General features: G+C 46.3%; 1 protein-coding gene across 1 annotated transcript in view; it reads right to left on the bottom strand.

Moving 5' to 3' along the window:
- LARGE1 (LARGE xylosyl- and glucuronyltransferase 1) overlaps nucleotides 1–16961 on the bottom strand; it is a 491262-nt gene that overhangs the window by 190314 nt on the left and 283987 nt on the right. The window lies entirely within an intron of this gene.

Here is a 16961-nt window from a genome sequence, read left to right as displayed (position 1 = left end):
AGAGTAAGATGAAGCTAAAGAATCTTCTGGATAATAATGTTATTTATTACTGTTATTAATAAACTGCTTATGGTAATACTGTGTCAAGAACTATATAGGATGTTTATATGTATTATATGATTTAAGTTCACATCAATTCTATGAGGGACTAAGTATTTTCATCCCCATTTATTTACAAGAAAACAGAATCCCAGAACGATTTAGCAACTTTCTTAAGACCAAAAGTTAGTTAAGTGCCACCCACAATCAGGATTTACCACCCAAGGATATGCTCTGGTATTTTTAAATTATTCATTGTGCTGAGCATTTGGTGAACCCTTTCAATCTAGAAATTCATGCTTTTTTTAAAAAATAAGATTTTCTCATCTCCTATTAATCAGATGTGGGAATGCTTAATTGATCCTCTAAGTATCTTCCATCTCCTATTGTTTAGATCTTTGTCTTTGTGTCACTTTAAAGAGAACTGCTCAACCTTGTCTAACTCTAACTTTTGACCTTTTTTCTTAAAGTATCAGTTCTCATATCTTTAATTTCCTAGAGCTCTTCCTTGCTTTTCTGAATGTTTCTTTATGTAGAATCTTGTTCATCGTTTATGACTGAAATAGCTGTTTTATCTCTCTGAGGACATTAATTTCAGCTTTTTAAAGTTTCCTGCTCCTCTCTGCCTTATCTGTTTCTTGCTCACTCCTTTTTTTCAATTTCTCAAAACTGACCTCTGACTTTTAGTTTTTCCTCCAATGTCTACTGATTCTTCACAGTATGTATGAATGAGGCATATAAAAATGACTTGGCAGCTTTGAGCTTGTGGGCACACTTTTTTCTTTTCATCTTTTTACCCTAGTTTTATTGATACATAACTGACATGGAACACTGGGTAAGCTTAAGGTGTACAAAGTGTTGATTTGATACATTTGCAAATTGCAAAAGGATGACAACCATAGTGTTAATGACCACCTCTGTCCTGTCACACAGTTACCATTTCTTTCTTTTTTTTGCGGTGAGAACATTTAAAATCTGCTCTCTTAGCAATATTAAAGTAAGTATATGATACAGTATTATCAGCTGTAATCACCATGCTGTATGTTAGACCACCAAACTTACTAATCTTATAACTGAAAAGGTTGTACCTTTTGACAGGTATCTCCTGTGGGTGGGCTTCTTGGTGGCTGGGTGATGAAGCAAGTCATGGACTTTGATGGCGTCCATCCAGCAGGGACCAGTCAAGAAAGAGGAACCCCATGAAGAGGGACCTTAATCAACGGTTGCTAGCCAGGTAGAAGCAAAAAGGGAATACTGAGAAATCGTGTCAATAGCACCTGTGTGAAAATTGCCATTCCGATGGCTGGGAAAACAAAGGGAACGTACTAGGATTACTAGACCTTAGGAGCTTTGAAGGGGGATCCCCCAGACCTGAGGCTCAGGCCTCTGAGAAGGGGGTACCCCAATGCGGGTGTGGACGGAAACTGGGATGCACTGCACAATGAGGTGAGGAAACCCTGCTGGGATGTTTTTGCCAAAAACAGAAAGCAGACGAGCAGAAGGAAATCCCCTCTGCCCTCCAGCCTCAGTTTCCCTCTAATGCCCCATTTGCAGAACCTCACAGGAGCCACTGGCAATACTGAAATGTTAGCAAACTCCCAGCCCGAGTTACTCAGAGCTGAGTCCAGAGGATCGGGTGAAAGCTGAGAGTCACAACTTAAAATGACCTTACATGAGCACAGTGGGGTATCCCAACATCGGTGTCAGCCTCTTGTTCTGGGCTGTTTCTCCACAGACATCACGCAATTTCTTGTCTGGAAGATACAAATCTGGCCTCAAGTCTTCTGAGCTCTGAGGAGAGGAGGGGGCTGAGGGGACTGAAAGGCCTTCCTTGTCAGGACACAGACTTCCAAGCAAGCTCCCTATGTTGACTCCAGCGCCTTGCCCCAACCCCATCTGTGCATGATGAGCTGTGTCTAGAGCCACGTGGGTCAGTGTTTCCCAGGAGCAAAGCTCAGGCACTGTGTGGGCCGTGGAGGGATGCCCACCTGCTGCACGAGCTGTATGAAGGGCAGGGTTCCAGTGTTTCTTATATAGATTATCGACCGGCCAGCTCATCCTCAGACCCCTTCCATATTGGGGGTGGGGGTACCTGGAACCTCTCGTGGCTGGGCCTTATCTGGGGTCAGCGGGCTCCAGCAGCCCGTGTGCTATTCTGCTGCCCAACTGGGTCGCTGCTCTGTGACGCCAGCTCCCACTCCTCCATCTGCATCCTGGCCCCCAAACTTACTGTTGTCCCTTGTCTGCTGTTCTCCTCTCCCATTTTCTTTGTCCTTGTGAATATGCTTTTGTTTTATTTTGCTTATTCCTTTTCTTCCATTTTAGTGGACTTTGGAAGGTTGTGGAAATAAGCTCATGTGTTTAATCTGCCATGTTTTATAAATTGCATTGCTTTTTTTAGAAAGAGGATGTGTGGGTCACTTAAAAGCACGTGTGCAAGCCAACTCCGTCCTCTGGGCCGTCGCGCGCCACATGGGCAAGGCATTACAATACTCGGAACAACCGAACGCCAGGATAATTTGGGCCATTTTGCTTGGAAAGAGAAGGCTGAAGAACAAATTAATGGTAGAGAAGAGACCATTTGAGGACAGTGCGCAGCTGTTCTCTTGCTCTGAGAACAGAATGAAGGGGCATGGGCACAAAAGTGCAACATGAGAGTCTTTAACCAAATCATCTCCCGCCTGGAGTACTGTGGTGGCCGCACTGGTATGCCCACCTGTCACCTCTTCCTCCTGTGTTCATCCCCCTCCCCTAAGTTACAACCTCTAAATACAACATGGCATGCATCAAATCGTTTAATCAATTAATTATGGAATGCCAACCATGCTGAGGCCCGTGCTACGTGCTGGGGAGACGGTGATAAACAGGACAGACACGGTTCCTTGGCCTCCCTGGTGCTGAGAATGTAGCTAGAAACAAGGACAAGCCAGCAAGCCTTTCCGATAAAACATAAATCCGACCCGTGACTACCTCTCATCTCATCTTTATCTACTCCCATGAACAAATCTGGCCTTACCTCTGCCAGGCAGCTGGCAAAACTCTACATTCAAGTGTTCATACAAATCCTCACCATAATCCTAGAAGGTCCCACTTCACGTGTGACCAGTCCCATTTCCCCCAATTTTTACACACGAGGCTTAAAGAAGTGAAGTCAATTCCAAAGGCCATTTGGGTATCGATTTCCTAATTGCTAGAACAAATTACCACAAACTCAGTGTCTTAAAACCACACACTTTGATGGTCTCACAGCTCTGGGCGTATGTGAGAAACCTCACTGGGCTGAAGTGGAGGTGTTGGCAGGGCTGCTTCCTTCGGAGGCTGGGAGGGGAGAATCTGTTTCCTGCCCTTTTCAGCCTCCAGGTGCTGCCCGCATGCCTTGGCTCATGGCCCCTTCCTCTATCTCCAGGGCACACCCCTCCCCCCAGTCTCTGCTTCCATCATCACATCGCTTCCCTCTGCAGTCCCCCTGTGTCTCCTTGTAGAAGGACGCCCTCAACTGTTTTTACTCACAACACCTCGGACACCAACTCTGTAGGTTTCTCCTCACACCAGCCATGTCTCCCACTCTCTGGACACCAATGGGATGTCTTACAATCCAATTCAATTCTGACACTAACCCCCTGGAGTTAGCACAGACCCCATCGCCCTAAAAGCTCGCATCCACAAGACCGCCCTCACCTCGGCTTCGCTTCAGACACCAGGTGCAAGTACTGGGTCCCCAGTTTACCCCAACTCTGTCCAACTTGGACACAAAGGCGAGGGTTCCCGCAATCCTCCCCTTTCAGGTTTGATAATTCCCTACAACTCACAAAACTCAGGGAAGCGCTTTGCTTACTCTCATCAGTTTATTATAAAAGGATCCACTCATAAAGAGCCACATGGGAGAGAGGGATAGGCAAGGCATGTGGGACAGGGTCACAGAGTGACCATGTCCTCTGGGTGTGCCACCCCTCCAGCACCTCCATGTGCTCACCAACCCAGAAGCTCAATGAATCCCCTCTTTAGGGGTTTTATGGAAGCTTCATTACACACGATTGATTAAACCATCGGCCAGTGGTGATTAACTCAATCTCCAGCCCACCTCCCCTTCCTGGAACGGGGTGGGGTCGAGGGGAGGTGACCATTCCAACCCTCCAATCATGCCTGGTCTTTCTGGCAACCAGCCCCATCCTAAAGCTACCTAGGGGCGCACCAAGAGTAGCCTCATGAGACTAATAGACACCCCTGTTACCCAGGAAGTCCCAACAAGCTCAGAGGCTCTTGGTCAGGAACCAGGGACAAAGACCAAATGCATCTATTTTTTATTGTATCACAGACACTTGTTACATGTAGGACTCACCCATATCATCCAGGATGGGTGATCTCCCCAGCTTAAGATCCTCAACTAAATCACACCTGCAAAGTCCCTTTTATCATACAGATTAATTTTCACAGGTTCTGGGAATTAGGACCAAGATATCTTTGGGGGCATTATTCAGGTTCCCCCAGGTAGAAAGAGGAGGCTCTGGGATTCAGACCTGAGTCTTGGGCCCCAAAACCAAATGTTCAACCACCCTGCATGCCTGCTCCCTCAAGAGCCAAGCTTTGTGCTCATCCACGATCACTGTGCCCCAAATCTATCCTGCAGGCCTCATCTCTCCATACCTTTCCCAAGGTGTTCCTTTTGCCTGAGATTCCCTACTTGCCCCCCTCAAAAACTCCTACCTAACCTTCAAAGCCCAGGTCATATGTTTCCCCTCTGTAGTAATCTTTTCCGGCCACTCCTGAGCAGAACGGGTTCTCCATCTTGAATGCCTCCGCAGTGCTTCGGTAAACTCTCTGCAAGAGACCATATAACTTTGCAGTCATGTCTACTTCTTCCTTCTCCGTCTCCCTCTCTACAGGAATTCCTTAACAAGAACAAGAACCCCTTCCCTTTTCTGCACATCGTTCAGCACCTTCCATGACCAGCGTTACCTGGCACAGAGCAGGCATTCGATACATAGTCGTGGGTTGAAGCAACTTAAAAAAATAAATGAATGGCTTTATCAAGGCAGACTTTGCAATCTTCCCCAAAGGCAAAAAAAAAAAAAAAAAAAAGAAAAAAAAAAGGAAGAGAGAGAGAGAGAGAGAGAGAGAGAATATCAAACCACACTTTTTTTTTTCCATTTTTTTCCCCATCAATTTACTGAGCCCAATGCTGAGCATTATACGAGTTGCTAGGGATAGAGATGAATCAAACAGGATGCCTACCTGAGAAGACAGGAAACTGAGGCTTACGGAGCCCCCTACTATGTGCCAGCCACTGTGCTGACACTGCCACACGTTAGCTGATTTATGTGGCGATCTGCCAGGCAAGAGGGATGCGGCCTAAGTGAGACCCATGGCCCCTTCCAGCACATGGATTAGAGAAAACAAGTTTACGATCTCTCTGATTGCTGGCAGCTTTGCTGCATTTTAGAATTCTAATACAGAGTCAGAAGACATCTTAAGAGACCTTCTAGCAAAATGGGTTTTTTTGAAACTAGAGTTTGTGATGCATTAGGGGGTTATGAAAATAACTTAGTGGGTTTCGAATAGCATTTTAAAAATTAAAATATGCCACATAGACAAGAGAAATATAAAAATTCGTTGACCATAGTAAGGGTATTGTTTTAGGAAGATATTGATTTAATTGCACATCTACATGGTGTGTCTGTATAGATATATGTATATATGTGTGTATATATGTACATGTATATGCGTGCACACACACGTATTTTTTAGATTGTGATGTAAAATGTATTTCTTACTATGGGATACAGTTAAAAGGTGCAAAGATAACTGATAGTCCTACCTCTACACTTAGACACTAAGCCAGGCCTGGCAATGGATTCCTGCCAGCTCTTTGAATGAAAGGCCTGGCAGGTAAACTCCCCAAGTCCATGGGCACCTCCACTTCACTCCCTCCACTGCTCCCTGAGGACTGGAAAGTTCTTTTATTAAGGAGCCAGTGGGGTTCCCATGTGGGTCCACTGAGGGAAGTGACCCGCTCAAGTATATCTTATTCTTTTACTTAGACTGGCTTTATATGGGAAGTTCCTTTAAGTAGCCTCCAATCAGATTTCCTTCTGATTGTCACAATCAGGAACTGGTTATTCAGAAATGGTCTAATTAAATCCCCTGAACTCTTAAATGAGTTGTCTTGAGGAAAAAATACAGGCTTTGACAATTTGCTGACAGGGATGAAATTCCCAGCCCTGCCACTGTGGGCCATGTGACCTCAGGTCCCTCAGCTGTAGCATGGGCAGTGGGCCTGGTAATGAGGGGACAGTCCTCCCATCCCCCCTGCACCGAATAGGAGCTCAGTAAAATTAACACCTCCCGCCTTCCCCTCCCCTTCTCTTTCTCTGAATATTTGCAGAGAAGTTACAGAATAACCACATGCCAACCACACTAATGAGTGAAGAACCACCACTGAGAATATGGCATTCCTCCTCCTTGGGCAGAAGCAACAGCACCACGTGAGCCTGTTCTGGGGCTGGGCACCGTGTGCCAAGTCCCCACCCCCCGCATTATGAGGCAGCAAAAAGTTGGAGTTGACCAAGTGCCAACCCCAGCTCGGCTGTGTGCGCCTGATCCCACGACCATCCCCGTCCTGACCTTTTCTGGTATTTACGATGTCCGATTGGATTTTGATCATTGTTTGAGCTCTTGACACAAAATAAACAGGTTGGCATGTTTCCCCGGGAGGCACAAGTGCCAGGATTTTAATCCTGTCTCCAGACACTTCTCCCAAATCCGTCCCTGCCCCACCAGCCCCGTGTTGAAACAGCCAAGACACAATGTCTGTTTTGTTGCAGGAGCCAGCCGATCATGAGTCAGTAACTTTTGGGCATCGAGTCTCAACCCTGGCTGCACTTATATGAGGAGCTCGTAAAAATATGGATGTCCAGTGCCTAGGCCAGAGAGTCTGCCTTTGTTGGTAAGGGGTAGGCCTGGGCATCCTTCTTCTTGAAGAGCTCCCAGATGGCATTAACTGGAAGAGAGCTGCATTTGGGAGAAGTGAAGGGAACAGAGCGGTAGGTGAGCCTCTGTGAACTGGTAGGGAAGGTGCCGAGGTTCCTTGTATAGCAGCGAGAGGTTAACTAGATCATCCAAGGTAACACAGCCATGGCTGGCACTTGAACACGGGGTTATCTGACCCTTTTTGTAGCCATGACCCTGCACTGCTGAGCGAGTGTCTATACATGTCTGTATGGGAGCAGCCTTATAAGGCCACACAGCCTTACAGTGTTCAAAAGACGGGGCTAGCATTTCTCTCTTCTTCAAGAATACCCGTAACAGCTGCAAACGGCCTAAGACTCCAAAACAGAAGGCCTGAATAGACAAATAGTAATACAGCCTGCCATGGAACACCAAGAAGCAGAAAAATGACACAGGGCTGAACATGGGAAAAGAGTTTCAATATGTAGCTAAACAGAAAAAAAACAACAACAAAAACTGAGTATACAAATAGTATGATAATATGACCTCAACTTTATATTAAAGAAACAATTGTATATGCACAGTAAAGTGCCTGGAAGGAAATACACTAAAAGGGTAACAACATTCAACTCTAGGTATTAGAAATACAGAAGCTTTCTTTTCTTCTTGGTGCTGTTATGCACACATTGTTTTATTCATGATACACACATATCAAGTGGACCAGGCTCCGGAATCTTAATGATGTCCGTGACAGAGCAGTCTATTCTTCAAAGGGTCTAGTAAATTCTTGTTTTTGCCTCTGGAGCTCAAGGTCTTTAACTTTATGCTGCCCCACACCCCCACCTCCTCACCCCCCCCCACCACCCCACCCTGTCTGGAATATTCTTCTTCCTGTTTTACAAGGAAAACATATTTCATTCCCCAAAATTATTAAAAAAAAATAAATTACAGAGCTGACGTCATGGGCAATCAGCACATCTCTAAAAGCCTAAGTCAGAGAAACAAACATTGAGGAATGGTGCACCGACTGTGAGCGGCTGTGAAAAGCATCAAGAGGTGTTCAAAAGCCCACCTCCCACTGCCATGGCATCCACCTCTCTCCAGAGGCACAGATTTGGAGGCCAAATGTTACATTTTGAGATTCTCGCCAGGCTGAGCCAGCAGGTCACCGTTCACTCTTTGGAGATCTAAACTCTCTTGGGATCCCAGTTTTGGGGCTGCCTTCATCATCCCCCTTTCCTCCGTGTCCCCATTCCTGCCTTACAGAGTATTTCATGCCTGGACATAAACTCAGTGTTCACATCCCCTTGGTGACTCCAGGGCATCTGTGATTGGCTACTAGACAGGAGCAGAAAGGGAAAAAAGAGGACTATAGAAACCAAAGCCATAGAGGCTGACAACCTAATTTTGTTTACTCAATGACTGATTTTTTAGCATCTCCTAGGCTTGGATTGGGCTATGCCTTGAAGTCAGAGCCAGCAGAGTTTGCCTGCAGATAAATGCAGGGTGTGAGGGCAACTGAGGCACCAAAGGGACTCTTCACGTGATTCTGGCTCTGCCTCTGACAGTACAAATTTGTACAAGATTCATAAACCCAAAAGGAACATTGAGATCACTCCGTAGAACCTATTTATTTTACAGATTCATTCATTCCTTCACCATTCAATACATACTCATTGAACAGCTATCCTTAAAAAAACGGTCGAGTGACTTGCTTAAGGCTACGAACGATAAAACAGAGTCCTGCATCGCACAACTTAAAGACCTTTTGGACCTTTCTTTACCTTCCCAGCACAAAGTCCTGAACCAGTGCACAATCTCTGAGATCCTTCCGGTTCGCTTTTCCTACGTGTGTCCAAGTCAGTGAAACTGCAGCTCGACCGCCTTTGTTTCCTGCTGCCTTCTGTGCAAGACTACAAAGAAGATTTCTCTTGCAACATGCCACCTTTCTAATTTGACAAACAGTGATTTATTTTTTAATTGATGTCCCAGGAAGGCACACACCTAATCTGCTTGAATGATGACACAGTTAATTAGGCCAAACAAGGAAGAAAAGGCTAGGACGGAGCCCAAGCGGGAAACACTGCTTCCCAGGGGCAGCGGCCAAGTTCTCAGGGAAGAGTAATTTGCAAAAGGAAGGTCAAGGAGATATTCGGCTAGGTCGAATTTTTCATTTAGGTCACACGTGTGGGTAAATAGGCTCCGAAATCCACCTTTACCATCTAGACAGAATAAGCCTCTAAAATGCTAAAGGAAATGTATCCACGTACCCCAAATTTACAAATGTCTATTAGCCAGTCCTGGTCACTGTGGAGGACGCCCCCCCTGTCTGAGAAGGACAACGGTGATGGGGACGTGTGGGAAGGAAGTTAAAAGAGAACACTTGTTTATTTAGAATATTAGCCAGCGTGATTCTTAAGGGTGCAAGTGACAGAAATTTAAACTGACCTAAGAAATTTTTTTTAAATGCAAAATTTTGCTTTCAGCATGGCTGGAACTAGGGACTCCAGCACAATGTCATCTGGAATCTGTCTCCTGTCAGGCTCTCAGAATTGAGTTCACTCTCAGACCGTGTGGTTGTGCAGGAAAGAGGTAACACAGCTGGCCTGAGACTGCTGTCCTTAGAAAGGCTTGCGTGAGAAGCTGGCCCTTGGCTGGCACGTGCAAATGTGAGTTTCAGGAAGGTTCTGACTACTCCCTGGCAAGAATGGCCCACTGCGTCTAAACTGTTTGTACAAACGTTACGGTTTATGATGAACACCTGCTTTCCTTCTGGAAGTCTGAGATTTTGGTACATGCCAGGTAGAGGGTGCCTACATGCCCAGCCTCCAGTAAATATCCTGAGCAATGAGTTTCTAATGAGCTTCCCTGGTAGACAGCATTTCACATACATTGCCACAACTCACTGCTGGAGGAAATAAGTGTGTCCTGTGTGGCTCCACTGGGAGAGGACTCTGGAAGGTTGAGATTGGCTACACAGGGGCTTCACTCTTTGCTTATTTTGCTTTATGTCCTATTACTATAATAAGTCAGAGCCATGGCCACGACTTATACTGAGTCCTGTGAGTCCCACTAGCAAACCACTAAATCTAGGGGTGGTCTTAGGGGCCTTGGATACAGTGGAAAAATAACTGTCTCACCTTCTCAGAGTTTAGCAACTGCAGTGGAAAATCTTTCCAGCAAAAAGCCTTGGTCTAAAGCTCATTAGTCACATGACCACCCTGAACCAATCATGAGGTCCTTTTGCTGGCTGGGACTGGGTCATGACCTTTTTATCCTTGTACCCCATATGTACACTGAAAACCAAGTAAGTCAAGGAGAGGCATACTCTTCAAAAGAAAAGGAGATACTCTGCTGATGTTTGTGGAAGGGGGACATGGAGGCCCAGTGGGCAAAACTGAGTTTCTACCACAGTGGAGCACTAACGTAGTATACTATAAAACAGCGTCTACTATAGATAAATATCAACCACCACCACCACAATAAAAAAATCACAGGGCCGGCCAAGTGGCGCGATGGTTAAGAGCTGGCTTGGGATGCCAAAGGGCCCCGGTTCGGATCCCACATATGAGGGCCAGTGACACTGCCCTCCACAGCTAAGATGCTGATCAACAGCTCAACCTGGAGCTGGGCTGCAGTGAGTAGCTGGCGACAGCGTAGGCTGCAGCCCTGTGGCAGTGGGCTGCCATGGGCTACCATGTGTAGCCAGCAGCCAGCGTGAGCAGCCAGCAGCCGCGGTGAGCAGCCATCCGGAAGCCAGCGACTGATCTGCCTCGCCCGGGAAGAGCGCAATGATGGTGCCAACTTGGGCCAGTGAAGCAACATCCTCCACAACTAGACTGAAGAACAAAACGACAGCAACTTGTCTGTTCCCCTTCCCCAATTCCCCAGCACTGTTCCCATCCCCCCAGTTCCCCAATAAAAAATCTTTAAAAAAAACAAACAAAAAAACCAAAAAACAAAATCACAGAGGCAAGAGAGCTCAGCGCATTTTCTCACTGTAAGTCAATGCTTCCTCTTGCATTCTGCACCCAATCTGCTAAACTGAGGAATCAGGGTGGTCTACAAATCTTTTCTCTCCTGTACTGCCTCTTACCTGGGCATCCATTGCTAACTGACTCTGTTGCTGCATCCTACCTCCACCTTAGACAGTGATCATGTCTTTCTTGGATTACTGACACAGCTGCCTAATTGAACTCTGTTTTCGGTTTTGCACCATCCAACCCATCCCCCACTGCAGCACAGACACCTTTCTATCCTGATGACTGACTGGTTTGACTACAGCACTCTTCCCCTTAGAGACTGTGATGGATTCTCCGTGTCTTCTGGAAAAGCCCAAATTCCTTGGCATGGCAGACCCTCCGTGATCTGGTCCCTGCCTACTGTTCAATCTTCCAGCACTTTCCCAATCCATCCTCCCATAGTCAATACTTTGTATGAAATACACTGGCCACAGGGAACCCCCTGAAGTTTGGGCAATACGACATGCTGTTTCGTGTCTACATCACTTTGGCACATTCTGTTTTCCTGGCTGGAATGGCCTGTTCCCCTGTTTCCACATCTCTAGTCAATGCACACGATCAATTATCTCCTGTTGTAAATGATGTTCTTCCCAATCCCCGGAGTTAATAACTGACTCCGTGGTGGAACCACTGTGCTGGGTACATGCCCCTTATCTCTCACAGTGGTCCTTTCTTGGTATTATGTGGCCTTCTGAATTCTCAATTCAAGTGTTCTCTCCATGAAGGCAGCTGTACCATACCTCACCCATCCTTACCGCTCAGGGCTGACTCAGACTGACGAGGAGCAGTCCTCCAAAACCTGAGGATTGAACCAACAAAGGAAAAGAGACAGGCTGTGATCCTGGCTCTGCCCTTTCCTAGCTGGATGATGGGGGTACACTATTTCACCTTTTTAAGGGCTGGGTTTTCTCTCCTCTAAAGTGGGGACTGGACGATCCATTTGTGAGGATGAAAGGAGCTGATGTATGAGAACGTCCAGACGACACGCCCAGTCCGGACTGCAGGAGGCATCTAAGGAAAGCAAGTTCCCCCCCCCCAAATGTACCATAAGGTATTAATAATATGGGAAACAGGGTGAATATGGGTACTCTGTGCTATTTTTATAATTTTTCTGTAAATCAAAAACTGTTCCAAAATTTTAAAGTTCACCCAAAAAAAAAAATAAATAAAAGTAACTTCTGTTGCTGCCCGCAACCCTTTCCTTCTCTCCTGCCCAATTCCCCTCAAGTCATGGGCTGCCTCCTTTTTCATCTTTTAATAGCCTAGTATCACGTCATTTCAAAAATAAAAAGAGGATTATTGGCTGGGTTTGGGGAAATCTTATTTTTCATCTTGTAAGATTTGTTTTGCTATTATGGGATATGAACTGGGGTTTTGACATCTGAACAGTAAAGAAGAGAGGTCCCGAATTGTCATGCCTTCTTTGTCCCTAAGACCAAACGAGAAAAACCAGAGCTTCCTTGTATAATGCAGGTGATTGTTAATGAAAAAAATATATATCCTTTTGCTTCTAGGGATGCTGGCAATTTCACCTGGTCCTACGCTGGCTGATGGTGTCCCCTTAAATGGCCCATCCATCCATCTCAATAAGGAATCTGCACATACACTCTGCCCACTGCACTCTTCCAGATGGGTAAGCCCAGTGCACGGCACAGAGACGAGAGCAGCTATTTGTCTTCCTTGACAGGCCACGTCCGTCCTTGTCATATATTAGATGCTGCTAATAACCTATGTATATGCACGTAGGAGAGAAAAAAAGAAACAAAAAAAACCTGTGTCCTTGTGATAGTTAGAGAATCCCACGCTCTGATTTCCTCCTCTTATGAGTTTGTAGATGAACAGCAAGTTGGTCCCTCTTGCAATTTCGAGGCAAGCTCATAAATTCTAGTGGGTTCTAACCAAATCCACAGATATGAATCCATGGTCTTCGATGGGTATGGACGCTTTTGAGTCTGGTTAATTCTATCTTACTTTCACTTGGTATCACAGGTCCTTCCAGGTGCAGGGGGATAAATACACTTATTTATCTTCCAAAAGAAGAACTTCACCACTGGCTGTTTCTCTATGGGGCTAGAAGAGGAAATTCACAGCTCGAGCACCCGTGAGGCTAAGGTGGCGTAAAAAAAAGAAGGAAGAGGTTGGAAGTACACCCCGGAGGCGGTTGGACACAGGGCCGATTCAGAAAGTCATGCGACCAGTACACGGTAAAGGAGTCTCCAAGTTTCAAAGCGATACACGTGCTGTAGAAGGTTGCGATTTCATTTCTTCTTTTGTGTCAGTCCTAATCAGCCACTTAAAATCACCACCATACCACCACCTGACTGATCATATGGATTTTCACAGGTCACAATGGGCCACTAAGGAAGAGGTTCTCAACAGGCAAAGATTGTGTCCCACAGGGGACACGTGGTGATGCCTTGACATAGTTCTGGTTATCGTAACTGAGGAAGGGGCTGCTCCTGGGTAGAGGCCAGGGACAATGCTAAACATTTTACAATGTATAGGATAGCATCCCGCAACGAAGAATTATGCAGTCTCAAATGTCAATAGCGCCAAGATGGAGAAACCCTGCATGAAAATATTAATTCTCAAGTCATTGGTGGTGGTTCCAGGCTGTTGCTGGGGATGGGAGTGGACCCTGGACCTGTGCTCCCTAGAAAGACCCAGCAGGTAATTCTGTACTGAAAGCCGACCTCCATCTTGCAACTCAAAATTACTGTTCAAAGGACACAGTTGTAAATGGTCATCGGGTTGTTGCTTAGCTCTCACATGCCTATTAATCCAATTACAGATGCTGCTAATATTGACCAGGAGTAGAACTAACCTGTAGGTCAGGCCCCTTTGGCCAAGATACTTGTACAGCAAAGAAGTAAAAAAAAAAAAAGCTTCTATATTGAGCACATGATTCTAAAGATGGGCTTTATCTTTGTCTCCGTAAATTCATTCAATAGGTATTTGCTTCCTGCCTATTCCCACTACCTATTCTGCACCTGTCCCTCACTGCCACTCCCCTGAAGTCCCCCAGGCTTATTTGGTCCCAACCTGCTCTCTCACCCTCCCTTCCCCCAGAATGACCTAGGACAGCCCTGTCCCCTCTATGCTTCCCACATCGGCTGCGTTCATCATCCAAGTGTCCTTGACTCAGGCAGCTGATATCACCTAAATGTTAGAAAAGCCATCTAGTGAAACAATTCACGTTAATGGAAGGCAACCCTAAAATGTTCCCAGATGGTATCTGATTTTTCTCAAAGAAGGATGAGTCACATGAATTTCCAATGGGCTGAGAATTAGAGAGCATAACTTATACATCTGATACCAAGTAGCTGTTCAATAAATATTTATTGAATGAGTGAGGAAAGACGTCTGGGCAGAGCAGCCTCCTAGAGTTCTGGGTTTGACGCTTAAGCCTTTCAGTATCTCTTCCTGGGTCTGTTCCACGACTCCCAATCCCTTGAATTCCCCTCTCTTGATGTCCACAATATAGGTAACGGTTCACTTCCAGGAAACAGGCAGTTGGTCTCCACAATGGGAGGGCCCATCAGGAAGCAGGAACCGTTCCAACGTGAGACACAAGTGATGTATTTACCAAAAATAGCAACAGCACAAATGTCTCAGGACCCTGTGGCCATACAATAAAAAGTAATCAAGGAGTGTCTTGCTAAGGCCCTGAAACATTTTCCTTTTCCCGACCTAATCAGCCTCCCAATTCAACTCTTCCTTCTCTGGCTAGAGCCCTCCCGACCCTCCCGATCTCTTCTACCACTCCAAGAGAAGAGGAAAAGCTGGAGAAACAATACTAACAAAAATAATAATGCCATACCCTCTGGATTCTAAGAGGCCACCGATTGCAGAATATATCAAAACATTTTCCAGGAGAAAAAGACCACCTGTCAAGTTGCTTTCCTAAGTCACATCTCAACTTCAGAAACCGTAAAATGTGAAAACCCTGTATCGGGAGAACTGAGGTAATATAACAAATACCTGCAAAATACTAGGTGAATTACATATGTTGCTTCTGAAATATTATGCCCATCGAGACTAAGAAACTGAAGCGCAAGTGACAGGGACAGGTGCTGGGACCGTCACATTTCACAGCCTGTGCTCTCCCCACTGAGATTCGCAGCCTGCTCCTCCCAACGCAGACGAAATCCTGACTCACTCTCTTGCAGAACCCTCCCCCCAGGTCGTCCTCCTTCACCTTGATCCAGGCTGTTTGGGGGAGCGCTCCTTATTCACGGAGGACGGAGACTGTCTCCTCTACTACCAAGGTCCTCCCATCCTGAGCCGTCTGGGTACATCGACAGGTGCCTGATTGTCATGACAAGAAAATGGCTCTAACATTAGTAATAGCAGCAGCTCAACACTGTCAGTGCTGCGTGTGTCTGGAGCTGCACAAAGAGCTTTCTCTGAATCCTCTCACATTACCCTCACGGCAACACCCTCTGAACATGACTGGCCCCATTTTGCCATTGAGAAGGACAGGTTCAGAGATTGGAGCAGTGCCAAGGTTATAAAGATGGGAAGAGGATGACGAGCAAAGCCGAAAAGAGGGCCTGGACTTCTCTGTCCCCCCACCCCAGGAGTGGACACCTGAGCTGGGTAAAGCAGAGGGGACAGAAACACTTCCCAGCCACTTCTGGAAATCTGTCTTTCCTCCTCTTCCTGAGGAGCCTCAACGTGTCACCCTGCTCACTTCCCAGAGAGCCTGGGTCCCTGTGGATTTAGGAGAGCCACACAACTGATGGGTGTCTCATCTGCCCAATCGGGAGGTCCTGGAGACGTGTCAGTGTGGCCGCTCTGCCCCACCCCGAGAGCAGCACAGACCCAGGCACCCAGGACACAGCTGGCTTGACCATGTGGTGACAATTTGAGACAGGAGCCATCATCACTCCTTGGGTATGAGCTGCACAATCAGGGGCTCCTGACTCAATGAGGGTGAGTTCAGTGATCCTTCCTCTGATAAATCTGCTCGGCAATGGCTGTGTTCCTCCCCCTCGCTAATCACAGCTCGCCAATCGCATCTGGCCCCGCCTCCACACTTGCTGATTACAGTCTGCTATGGCCCACTTAGCCTTCTAATGGAGACCACAAATCCAGTCACTCTCCCTTCGGGACCAGGAGGCACCGATTACCACCCCTGGACTCTACACTGGGACACACCTGGAACCCTAGAAAAGGAAACTAGTAACATAGTCAGAACATCTATTTTAATACCAAAAAGCTCTATTTTATTTCCAAAAAGAAAACACCTAAAGTTACCACCAGCCTTGACTTCTTCTGTTGTTAAGATACAGACCTGCTCATCCTATCTCTGCATGTCTAAAACTGAACCCGTCACCCAGTGCTACCCACTCTACCTCTAATCCATGTCCGCTGCTTGCCCCCAAGGGCAATATCCTGTATTTCGGCCACTATCAAATCTTGCTTGGACTTGAGTAGTAGCCAACCCCCTACCTGCTGACAAAACTGCTGACAAAACTTTCTTTCAAGGAACTGGTTTCCTGCCTCATCTTTCAAATCACACACACACACACACACACACACACACACACACACACACTCTCTCAGCAGCCAAAGGGATCTTTTCAAATCTAAAAATCTGAGTCTACTTCTCGTACCTGAAACTCTTAACTGACCTTCAGTTACCTTTGGGTAATATCTAAGCCGTGACTCATAAAACCCTTCATGTTTGTCTTGCCTTACTTCCCACCCCTCAAATCACCTAGGATCATAAGCTTTATTTGTTTATGTATTCAACAAATATTTACTGAGCACCCACTCTCTGCTAGACACTGTTCTAGGTGCTGGGAATGCCTCAGGAACAAGACGACAAAGGTCTCTGGCCTTGTGGCATTTATGGATTAGCAGGAAAGACACGCAATGACCGGGTAGCCACATCCGGTACCTGGGTCCGTGCGGCTTCCTGGGTCAGGCACAGCCATCATCTTGGTAAGT

Source organism: Hipposideros armiger, unplaced genomic scaffold, assembly GCF_001890085.2.
Source record: "Hipposideros armiger isolate ML-2016 unplaced genomic scaffold, ASM189008v1 scaffold_71, whole genome shotgun sequence".
NCBI classification, from domain to species: domain Eukaryota; kingdom Metazoa; phylum Chordata; class Mammalia; order Chiroptera; family Hipposideridae; genus Hipposideros; species Hipposideros armiger.
The sequence above is the reverse complement of the archived record's forward strand: the minus strand, read 5'-3'. Positions and strand labels throughout refer to the sequence as shown.